At 36.7% G+C, this 12,754-nt stretch overlaps 1 protein-coding gene across 3 annotated transcripts in view; it reads left to right on the forward strand.

Annotated features, from left to right (window-relative positions):
• AGPS (alkylglycerone phosphate synthase) overlaps nt 1-12,754 on the forward strand; it is a 139,478-nt gene that overhangs the window by 7,338 nt on the left and 119,386 nt on the right. The window contains exons 1-2 of one of the 3 annotated variants that reach the window (XM_070580266.1): nt 8,790-8,822; nt 9,030-9,089. The exons of 1 other annotated variant lie outside the window; for it this stretch is intronic. The gene's annotated coding sequence lies outside the window, so the exon portion shown is untranslated. One more of the 3 variants, XM_070580265.1, reaches the window with a different exon arrangement.

Consider the following 12,754-nt stretch of genomic DNA (forward strand, 5'->3'; position numbering starts at 1 on the left):
GTAAACAATCTCCCACCTGCATCATTTGCATGTGTTATCCCATTGTCTTTTGAGTACATTATAGTTTCCTTGGTATGGCAGTTAAGGTCCTTCAGGAGGATCTATTTTTCTAGGTTCATCTCTTATTTCCTTGATACTCTAGCTACTGACCAGAATTACTGCTATCCCTGGAACATGCCTTGGGATGGGACGGGGATTAAAAGCTAACTTTTGCTATTTATAAATGTTTGTATATATGTTTACTTTTTTTTGCTAAATTTTATTGAACTATTACATAATTTATTCTAAATGTGCAGATCATAAGTTTGCAGCTTAATTACTTCTCACAAAGTGAACACATCTATCTTATCAGTGTTTAGATTAAGAAACAGCATTACCAGTACCCCAGAGGCTCTCTTCATGCTCCTTTCCAATGCCTCCTCCCACCAGGATAACCACTACTTTGACTTCTAACACCGTAGTTTGCATTTGCTTGTTTTGAACTTTCTGTAAATGGAATCATACAGTGTATACTCTTTTGTGTCTGGCTTCTTTCCCTTAGTATTAGGTTTTGATATTAATCCTTGTTCTTGCGTCTAGTTGTATTTTGTTCATCCTCATTGCTGAATATTGGGTGGATATACATTGCAATTTATCACTTTTGTTATTGATGGGCATTTTGGTGGTTGCTAGTTTTAGGTTTGAATAGTTATTTATTTTAATATAAAGAACCTATCAAACCAGTGTTTTTACAGATATTACTGCATATAAATAGGCTAAAATAATTAAAATACTGTGTAGTGTTTAATATGTTCAATTTTCTGAAGTACATCAGTTGTCTGAGGAAATAAAATGCTCCTAGGTACTAAGTCATTCTTATAGACATATTAAATTGAATTTGTAAACACAATGACCTTGAAGTCTTTACAGTGTTCAAATGTTATTTATGAACTTGTAAGATTTCAGTTTAAAATCACAAGTCTAAGTCTATTGCTCAGTTACACATTTTCAATTTCTTACAAGTCGGTTGTTCTTACAGACCAGATTCTTTTAAATTTTGTAAATATATAAAAGATCCACTTTTGCATAGCTTTCTTAAGATGAAAACGTTAACATCCAACTTCGATTCTCTTCTCTTCTCTTAAGCGAGAGAATTTATGTATTTGATTATGTATTTAATTCTAGATCTTTCTGTAGTTGAAATATGCTTGCTTACTCATTAAGGAAGGCTGTTACCATTCCAGGTAACTGTAGTTACTTTTAATGAGGGAGTTCTGCCTCTCCAGTGAGATTTGGAGCTGTAAGTATAATCTTATCACTCACTAAGAGCACTGTTGTATTCCATGTAATATTTGACCTTGCCAGCTTATCTGAAGTTACTAACCAGAGTTGTGGGCCAGGATGCTCACCAGATTCTTGTTGGCAACTTCCCTGGGACTCTCCAAACTCTATTTATAGTTGGCATGTCAGCCACCTCATATCATCAAGTGAGAAATATTCGCATATCCGAGGACCTTGTAATCAAGTAATATGAATTATTTAATTTGTTATATTCACAGTTAGTGACTCCCACTCAGATTGATAATTTGATTGGATTTTGCATTTCTTCTAAACATGTTTGAACCTTACAGGAATCCAGCATTAGGGTTATTAAAATGACACCCATTTGAATTCTGTTCTGCTGTCAACTCAAATTTTGTAAATCAGCACTGTCCACTAGAGCTTTCCGTGTTGATGGAAATGTTCTGTAATCTCCATTGTCCAATATGGTAGCCACTAACTGCAGGCGGCCATTAAGCACTTGAATATAGCTAGTGTGACAGAGGAGCTGAATTTTAAATTTTATTTATTTATTTAAATTTAAATAGGCACATGTGGCTAGTGATACCATGTTGGTCAGCACAGCTGTAGATTGAAACCTAACTCATTATCTATCCTTTCTGTTCCCAAATGAAATTTTCTGGGTTTTCTCACTTCTCTTGTTATTAGCACCAGTCCTAGAGTCACATCCTTCAACACTTACTCTTGAGCTTTTTCTTTTAAGATTTAACTCTCTTTTGAATTAATTTATTCAAATTAATAATTAATTCTGCAGTCACCGTGCTGCTCTTATACATGTTTCTCATCTGATCCTCACAACCACCCATTTTACAGAACAGGATCTAAAGTTCATAGACACTTGCCAGAAAATAGTCACTTGCTAGCTGCTAAGTGGTAGTGTTTAGATTTGAATCCAGGTCTTTCATCTCAAGTCTAGAGCTTTTTCCTTGATATGATATTGTTATCACTAAGTCCTGTTCATTTTTTCCTCACAGTCTTTCTCACATCCATTTTGTGCATTGAACAAGTATTTATCGGTCACTTGTGTTCTAGGTGCTTGGGCTACATCAGTGAACAAAATGGACAAAGATCTCTGCTTTCATGGAGCTTACATTCTAGTGGGTGAAATGGATAATTAACTAGATGTAAGAAATAAGTATAAATTATTAAGTGTGTTAGGAGATGATAAGTGCTATGGAAAAAGAAAAAGTGGAGCAGAGTAAGGAGGTAGGGTTCAAATTTTAAATAGAAAGTCACTGGAGAACATGACATTTGAGCAAATATTTGAAGGAGATGAGAGAGTTTCCTTATGTGGATATTTAGTTGAATGAGTGTTCCAGGCAAAGGAATAGTGTGTGCAAATACCCTAATGGGAGGCACACCTGTGGTGTATTAGGAGAGTAACAAAGAGACGAGTGTAGCTGGAGTCAGTTCATAACCCTCCACCCCCAACCACTGTTTAAAGTCTAGCTTTTAAACCTCAGCTTCTGATTTACCTGTCTCTTCTGTCTTAGGCAAGGTCTCTTATTCATACCACATTTTCTAGCTTCCATTCTCTGGAAGACGTTGGCTTGTTTGACACCAGACTTCAGGGTCACTTGTTTTGGAGATGTTTTCTTTTTACTTTTGAAAATTGGGGGGAGGGTATGTTGGACCATTGCCTGTCTTCTCTTCCCCATGATTTTCTCATGTTATGAACAGGAACTCTAAAATCATACTGTTAAGTATCATGTGATGTAATATCTAGGCTTGGAGCCTTTAATTAATTTAAATCAGCTAGATAGTCTCTTGCCATCTCCTCACCTGTTTGAAACTTCATCTACCCAAGTTTGTTGGCAGTTTATTTATGTGTTGAGCACTGGGGAGGATTAGTACATAGTTTCTGCATTCTGGGATTTGCAGGTCTGCTAAGGAAGACTAATGTGTCTTCTGTTACTGCAAGGCGCTAAGTGCTGTAGCAGAGCTATGAGAGGGGAATGGTGACTGGCATCGCAATGGAAGGGCAACTTGATTTCAAAGAAACAGATTAGAAGGGTTGAGAGAGTACTAGTCTATGTGAAGATGTTTTACAAGAATTCTTAAATCTGAAGGTGAAAACATTGATGAGAGAATTTGGATGAGAATAGAATCAGGAGAATTAGGGTAGGAGAATGGACAAATATAATAAAGTTTATAAAACTGGTATGGCAGTTGGCTTTAGGAATGATAGGGGCCTTCAGCTTTGTGGATAGCTTTGAGAAGTCTTATTCTGATAGCAGCAGAGCATCTGGCAGTTATTTACCAATTATAAAAAAATGGCAGGATAAAGAATGTATTCTGAAATGTTATACGTTTTTGTTGCAGAAAAAATAGAAAATAATAGATAATCAAAATGAAGATAAACATCCAAACTAATTAAGAGATAACAACTATAGCATCTTGGCATCTTTCAGATATGACATGTGTATCTGAAGTCGTGCTGTAATAATGTCTTGAAACTACCATTTTTCACTGTTTTGTGAATAACTTTCCGTGTCAAGAAATATTAGTGTGCAACATCATCATCTTCCATGACTGTGCAAGTATTGTATTTATGTAGGTACTACAATTTAACCAGTACAGTGTTAGATTTAATTGTTTCCAACTTTTCCCTGTTATAAAGAATACTATGGTAAGCTTTTTACAATTAAATCCTTAAAAATTTCCCTAAAGCACATTTTTAAAAAGGGCTTTAATGGGTCAAAGAGCACTAGAATACATCATTCATTCATGGTCAGTGGGCAGAAGCAGACATAAAGGACAACTGCTTGTTTGGACTTAATTTTGACCAAGAATAAAGAATTGGAAATGATTGGAATCCTAGGAGAAAGACTGCCATTGTCTTTGAGCACATTTATATCTTGTACTTTAAGAAAACAGCTTTCCAGAAATTCAAATAAAAGGAAGTTAGATGTTTTGGCCTGAGTTGCTAAGGGGAAACCAAAACATGGCCACAGGGACCCTAGGAAACAGTGTTTAAACAGGGCTTGCGTAGGCCCCTGTGGAGATGAAGAGAGAGAGCTGAGGCTACTGGTTGAAATGTGCCAATTTAAACCACTTACCGTTATCAGTAAACAACGTACCCTTAGTCAGATGGCTCATACTTACTGTCTGGGCAGATCCCTCCATGTGAGGTGATACACTTTAAAGATTATACTGTCAGCAGTTTTCTTTTCCTCCAAACATATTATTTAAAAAAAAGTTAAGCATATTGCAAAGTTGAATTTTATAATAAACATTCATATACCAACCACCTAGATTCTACCATTAACATTTTACTTTCTTTTCTTATCACATATCTATCTATTAATCTGTCCTTTTCTCCATCTAGTCTTAGTCTATCTTATTTTTGATGAATTTTAAAGAAAATCGGTAGCTTCATTTTTGAAGTAAAATTTCCAGTGTTAGCTTTCATCATTATTGGGGGAACTTTTAAGTTAATATCTCTAACTGTTCAATCTCTATTTTCACGTTTTTAATTATTGGACATTTCTAGCTTAATGTCTTGGTGTTTTGACATAGTGGTAATCTTCATTTGGAGTAAAATTAAAAAATATAATTTTGAAGTAAAAGGTTCTACTTTTGTTCTTGTATATCATTCTTGATTTCCAGATAGTGTTTTGTCTGCTTTGTCTTCACAAAGTATTTGTAGCTTCACAGCATAACGATTAAACTGCTAGTCTGATTTTGGTTTTATTTTCAAGTTCTTACCTGCCATCTGCTATTATTTTCAGAAAGTACATTCAACTCCCTGCCTTCAAATTTTATAAAGTGCTAACCTTTTTTAGAAAGGTATTCTTGTTTTTTAGTATGTGTATTAATTAGGACTTTTGGTTACAAGTATTAATTAATTTGAACTAGGTTAAAGCAGAAAAGGAGAGTTTATTACAAGAGTACAGGGGCACCAAAGAACCAAAGGGCAGGAATGAAGCTTGCTGTTGGCATAGAATTAGAACCAAGAGCCAGAAAGCCATCAGGTTTCCTGCTAGCAGCGCTTCTGGCTAGTATCTGTTGTGTGTTTCTCTAAGCAGATCAGCCTTTTCTGCTCTTCTGTCCAAGTGGTAAAATATGGCCACCCCACTCCTCCAGGATATTCAGCCACTAGCGAAGAATAATTGAACCCCCATGTTCCCAAAAGCTGAGTCATGTGTCTGCATTGTTCTAGTCAGCTATTGCCTGCAAAGAAGTGGTGGTGATCTTAGGACAAAAATAGATGCCCAGGTAGCTAAATGAGCTGAACTAACTCTGGCTATCATGCATTGAAAGCTGTCACAGCCAGATCATCTTTTCATCTTTTTTGATGATTCCTTTTCCAGAATCTTGCTCCATGAATTATCCTGTGTATTTTCCTCTTGAGTCTTTTTTCTTTGTTGACTTTTCCTGCTTCTTAAAAGCATGCTCAGATAACTTTTGAAATTGTTTTCTGCCTTTATTACCCTTTTGAAATGACCCTCTTAAAAGCCATCAATAACCTAATTATAAAATCCTTAGTCATCCTTTTGACCAATTCCCAATTCCTGATGGATATTCTTAGCTCTTTCCTTAGCTCCCATGTTATTACACTATCCTGATTTTCTTCCTACCTTTCTGGCCCTGCCTTGGCTGACTTTTCTTCCTTCTGCTTCCTAAATTTACAAATTCTTAAGATTTTAGTCCTTTCTTCCTTAATAATCTCATCTACTTGGACTATATTGGGTTTTACCATTTGTGGGAGACCTTTTAAATTAATATTTCTAACTCAACCTCCATTTTCATATTTTTAATTATTGGGCATTTCTATTTGAATGTCTTGCTGGTTTCTCCAATCTAGCATACATGTATAAGGTCATTATTTTATCCTTCAATCCCAATACTCTACTATTTCTGTTTACTTCCACCATTGTTTAGACATTCAAGCCCAACATCTCAGCCATAAGGCTTTGCAGAGCTCCATTTCCTCTCCCTATACAGTCTGTTGACAAATCAGATAGATTCTATTAGTTGTAATTCTCAAGACACCTTTGTTTTTCTCCCATTGACATCAACCTACATGAAATCTTAATTGTGTTACATCTAGTCTGGTCTCCCTTTCTATATTTTCTCTTCTTCAAGTGATTTGCATTCCATTACCAGACCAATCTTTGTTCAGAGAAAGTGTGAGTACTTGCTGCCTGCTGGTGCTGTGCTAAATTCTAACACTGCAAAATTGATTGACAGTTCAGTGGAGATATGTAGACAGATATATAGAAGATATGATGTAGTAAATGCTATAATCAGTATATACAGAAGGAGCCATAAATTCTTCTTGAGGAAGATAGGAAACACTTTATAGGAAAAGCACGATACGATGACTTTTGGACTGGTTCTTGGTGGATAAGTAGGAGTTCTCTACAGAGAGAAGGGCATTTCAGACGGGATATATAGCAAAGGCAGGCAGACATAAAAGGGCATGGTGTGTATAAGGAATTATGATAACTTTTAGTGTGGCTGGAAGAATAGGTGTTTTGATTATTGCTCACTATTGATTGTTGAAGTAAAGCTCAATCCCTTTAATTTGGCATTCAAGGCTCTCTGCTGTTTTCCAGGACTTTCTTTGCGCATGCTCTATGCTTCAGCCACTTTGGGCTATTTAATAGCATAGGAAAGTCCTTGTGCTTTTTCTGCCTCTGCTTGATTATTGAATTTCTACCATCCTCCAAAGCAATTGGAAGTTTAGATGCTACCACAGTGAAGCCTTTTTCCTCTTAGCTAGAGATGAACACTAAATTATCTGAGTTCTTGTAATACTTTGTATTCCTTGTGTGGCAATCAATGAGTGTACTGAAGTCATAGCTTGGCAATTAAGGAATGTTGGAGGCAAAAGATCAACATTTAAACCCTGGTTGTATCATGGTAGGGTTTATGTGATCCTGGACAAGTTACTGCATCTTTCTGAACTTGTTTTCTCATATTTTAAGTGCAGATAATCCCTGTGTCATCAGATTGGTGTGAGAAGGAGATGAAGTGATTGTAAAACCCTTAGCTTTATAGTATTATGCAGTACTATTACTGTTGCCGTAAACTATATGGAAAGGAGTGATATTAATTCAGTGCTTAAATAGTTTCTAAGGTGGAAACACAGCAAGAAGAGGTACTCAGTGGTGACCATAGCATTTTAATAGTGAGAAGAAATTTCTACTGAATATCACCTTATGTGTTAGGGAGGAAAGGAAGAACCAAAAGAGTGAAGAGCATCAGCAGTTTCTCATACTGCATGGTAGGCTGGTTGTCAGTGTCATGTACACCATGGTCACTGTTTGCTGTTTCTCATTTGTAACTCTTCTCGGTGGCTTTTAGAAGTCATGGCTCACTGCTGCCTCTACTCGGTATGTGTCCTTGGTGACCATATATATTGGAATTTGAATAAACATAGTATCGTGCTAAAGACAAGTTGTTTGATAAATCGTCTTAATTTTTATGCTCTGTAACCCTCTTAACCTGTATAAACTAGGAAAAGTTCCAAAACAGATCAACTTTCTTGCAATTTGGATTAGAAAATATTATCTCAGTATAGCCCTCATTCCCCCTTCCAGGATAATCCTGTGTAAAAGTTGGGTGTAGACCTGTCTACCCCCCTGTCATGTAACCAGATCTCCATTTCTTGTTACCCCTTTTCCCCCAACCATCTTCCACATGGTGAGTGCCCCTCCTTGGCCCGCTTGATGCCCTGTTTGGCAGGAAAACTCTACTCGGGTTCATCTTTTCCTATGGTGCAGTGAGTTTAAAGTTTTTCTTTTTTTTTTTTATTTCCCTCAATTCCTATCCCTCCTGATTTTGAGAAACTGTGGGTGACAGCAGCTTGAATTTAAACTGTCTACATTAAGGCTTTGTATCCCTTTGTGGCTATTCAACAGATGAGGCTTCTGCTCTCAACTTTTCCTCACGTCTTGAGGCATTGTTTACCCAAGTGTGGTCTGTGGATGGCTTGCATCAGAATTTTTTGGAGGCGCTTGTTGCTTGCTTAAAATGTAGATTCTGAGACCCCACCACTAGAGATTCTTTTTCTCTCCCCTCAAACTTTGTGGAGTTCATCTTTTTCTGTGGGTTTGCCAGCAGGAAAGGTAATAATTCCAACTACCTGTCATTTAAAGTAGAAGGGGCTGCTGTTTATTATTATTATTATCATCATTATTATTGCTATTATTGTTTTAAGTAGAAAAAACACTTGTTACAGCAAGAATGCTATGTATATCAAGCAGGTATGGATTTCAGTCTTGATCTTTTTAGGGTTTTGCCAAGGGTATTGGTTGGCTGTCCCCTGGAGGACAGCTAAGAAAGAGAACTCAGAGGGTAGGTTTCTGAGTTAAAATCACATACATATTTTTGGAGACATTCATATTTTCTTTGTTTTGTTCAGTTTTATAGTTTTTGCAGACATGTAAAACTGTACCAGAAATGACCTTTGGTCACTTCAGATTGGTCAGTATAATAAGCTTGTGATAGAATTCCTCTTCCAGTTACCAGCAAGCAGCGAGGGAGCAATGAAAGTGAGTTGGCATTTTCCTAGTTGGTGGTAGAGAAAGTCTGGAGTGGGTTACCTAAATTAGATTAGAATGGACAGTGGAGGGAACAAATCATGAAATTTAAAGTGTAGCCCAGGGAGCACAAGTGGTCAAGGGAAGTATACATCCTTGTTCTTTGTCGCTATGACAACTCCGTGATACTGATTTGGATTGTTTTCCTCATTTATGTAGACCAACGCATGAGGGTAACTGATAATATGGTTGTGCCATTCCAGGCCTTCAGTATGGCAGGTACCAAGCTTGTGTGAGTGTGTATGTGTGTGTACACGTCTGCCCTAGTACAAAATATTTGGAATATATGCTACTACAAGTATAAATGCCTAATAGTCTGTATTACCATTTTCAAAGAGATTATTACAACAATAATGAACCTCTAATTTGTAGAATTTGGTAGTGGGTAAAAAGTTTGTGGGTAAGAGAAGGCACCTTAGGAGGCTGCAGAGTAGTGGGTGCCAGATTATTCTGCCAAGGAGTGCGGCTGGCCTTTGCCTTATTTGCCTCAGTTGTCTCTTCTTTGCTCTTCTTTGTGCCTCTGTCTAATAAGATTTTTTTTCCCATATCTGTAATTCCTTTTTCTTCCATTTGTTAATTCATAGAAAGTGTAACAGGAATTGGACCTTGAGGACACAATTGTTGACCCTTGAATTCAGGTTTTAAAAAGTTTCTTCAAAGTGCCAGTTTCTTGTAAACTATAAAAAGTTGACTGTAGGAAGTTAAATATGTATTTGATTTGCTGTACGTTTGAAGGTCACTCATTCTTAATGGAATTCTATCATTTAAAAAAAACTAAACTCTTGTAGAGATTGCTAAGAAGCCCAACAATGGGTTTTATAACAAACCATCATGGGATTTCTGTATATATGTGAAAGAGAATTGTTATGTTGGAACAGAGAGAAACTGCACTGAGATTCAAGGGCTGACCTGCATATTTGCTTCAGGTTCAGAGTTGTGATAATCATACTTTTTTAGTTCATGGCATTTGTCTATGAACAAATGCGAGGCCTCTCTTAGTTTTATTTTCTTCCGTCTCTGGTTCCTAATCCCATCCGCCTCCTGCCATGGGCATCCATGAATATTCTTGAATAAATGCATATGTGTTTTGTAAAATATGCGTTTTATTTAGTATGTGTATTTTTAATTTGCTTAAGTGGTATTACGCTATAGATCTTATTGTTTCTCCTTTTGTGTTTACCACTGTTTAAAAAAAATCTCTTCATGTTTTGTGTATATACCCATCTACCTCACTGCTTCTGATTGCTGCATAGTATTTCATGGAATTTACTTACCACTTACCCATTCTTCTAGTGATGCCTCCAGCTACTCTTACAAACAATGCTTCAGAGAGTATATCAAACATGTTCTCTTATGGAACCATATGTGAATTTCTCCCGAATAGACATCCAGGGGTTGTATAGCTGGGTCAAAGAAATGCTGTTAGCTTTGGGTCTGCCGGTGGTGCAGTGGTTAAGTGTGCACATCCCGCTTCAGTGGCATGGGGTTCCCTGGGTCGGATCCGGGGTGCAGACCTACCCACTGCTTGTCAAGCCATGCTGTGGTAGGCATCCCACATATAAAGTAGAGGAAGATGGGCACGGATATTAGCTCAGGGCCTGTCTTCTTCAACAAAAAGAGGAGGATTGGCAGCAGATGTTAGCTCAGGGCTAATTTTCCTCAAAAAAAAGGCTTTACCTTTGAAAATTTAGCACGTGATTGCGCTGTGGAGTGACTTAGCCAGTAGTGCATATGGGTTCCTCCTCTCTGTGTTCTTACTAACAACTTTCTGTGTCTTAATTCTTATGTTTAATCTATTTTATACTATCACATTGGAAAAAATTAGAAAGTTCATTAATAATTTATTACATGGAAGGGCCAAATTTTTATTATGGCAACTAGAATTTTAAAACTTACAATGGGGATATTGAGGAAACATTGAAATTCAGTGCGTCACGTGATAATGCCCAGGTTTTGCAAGGAGAAGGCTCACTGTCTCACTGTCTTGAGGGCAGAGATATTATCTTGTTGACCTTTCCAGAAACCTGATTTTGTCAGAGTCCTAGAGTCAGTCATATTTAGGTAGGCTGACTCGTGTTAACTAATCTCATTAGTGACCAAAGTTAATTAGAATGCCAAGAGACTAATTCAGGATGAAAAAAAAAATTGTCAAGCCTCCTGGCCATTTCAGTTGGCCATGTTTTCTCTGTTGGAAATGAAGTATAATTAGAAGTAGCTTGGTGAGTTTTAATCAGGGCAGGAGGAAATAGTCTATGATTCAGATGTTTAATGGTGTCAAGCTATCAAAGCCTGATGGCATTTATCTATTTTTTAAGTCAAATGTTTTAACAATCTTGGAACTGTGAGATTTGTAACAGTGTTAATTAAGTGGTGATAATCAATCCATGTCTTTTTTTTCTATTAATTTAACTTTATTTTTTTGGCTGTGTAACATATTAATTATATATATTTTTTATTGAGGTAACATTGGTTTATAACGTTATATAAATTTCGGGTGTACATCATTGTGTTTTGACTTCTGTATAGACTATATTGCATTCACCACCAAAAGTCTAGTTTCCATCCATCAGTGTACAAATGTCCCCTTTACCCCTTTTGCCCTCCCCCTCCCCCTCTTCCCCTCTGGTAACCACCAATCTCTTCTCTGAATCTATGTGTTTATTTGTTGTTTTTGTAGTAGTTTTTTAATCTGCCACATGAGTGAAATCATCTGGTATTTGTTTTTCTCTCGACTTATTTTGCTTAGCATAATACCCTCAGGCTCCATCTGTGTTGTCCCAAGTGGCAAGATTTCATATTTTTTTATGGCTGAGTGGTAGTCCAATGTGTATATATATGCCACATCTTCTTTACCCATTCATCCATCAGTGGGCACTTAGGTTGTTTCCAAGGCTCGGCTATTGTAAATAATGCTGCAGTGAACATAGGGGTACATATATCTTTTCAAATTAGTGTTTTCGTGTTCTTTGGGTAAGTACCCAGCAGTGGAATAGCTAGACCGTATGGTATTTCTATTTTTAATCTTTTGAGGAATCTCCATACTGTTTGCCATAGTGGCTACATTATTCTACATTCCTTCCAGCGTTATAGGAGGGTTCCCTTTTCTCCACATCCTCTCCAACATTTGTTATTTGTTGTCTGTTTAATAATAGCTTTTCTTACGGGCATGCGGTGATGTCTCATTGTGGTTTTGATTTGCATTTTCCTAATAATTAGTGATGTTGCATGTCTTTGTATGTGCCTGTTGGCCATGTGTATATCTTTGGAAAATGTTCAGATCCTCTGTTCATTTTTTAATCAGGTTGTTTTTTGTTGTTAGTTATATGAGTTCTGTATATGTTTTGGATGTTAACCCCTTATTGGGTATCTGATTTGTGAATATCTTCTCCCAATTAGTAGATTGTCCTTTTGTTTTGTTGATTGTTTCCTTTGCTGTGCAGAAGCATTCTAGTTTGATGTAGTCTCATTTGTTTATTTTTTGTTGTTGTCATTTCTCTTGCCTGAGGAGACCTATCCAAAAAGATATTGCTAAGAACGATGTCAAAGAGCATATTGCCTATGTGTTTTTCTAGGAGTTTTATGATTTCAGGTCTTACATTCAAGTCTTCAATCCATTTTGAATTAATTTTTGTGTATGGTGTAAGATAATGGTCTGCTTTCATTCTTTTGCATGTGGCTGTCCAATTTTCCCAGCACCATTTATTGAAGAGGCTTTCCTTTCTCCATTGTGTGTTCTTAGCTACTTTGTCAAAAATTAGCTGTCCATAAATGTGTGGGTTTATTTTTGGGCTCTCAATTCTGTTCCATTGATCTGTGTGTCTGTTTTTGTACCAGTACCATGCAGCTTTGATTACCATAGCTTTGTAGTATATTTTGAAATCAGG

The sequence above is a fragment of the Equus przewalskii genome, chromosome 17, assembly GCF_037783145.1.
Source record: "Equus przewalskii isolate Varuska chromosome 17, EquPr2, whole genome shotgun sequence".
NCBI lineage: Eukaryota > Metazoa > Chordata > Mammalia > Perissodactyla > Equidae > Equus > Equus przewalskii.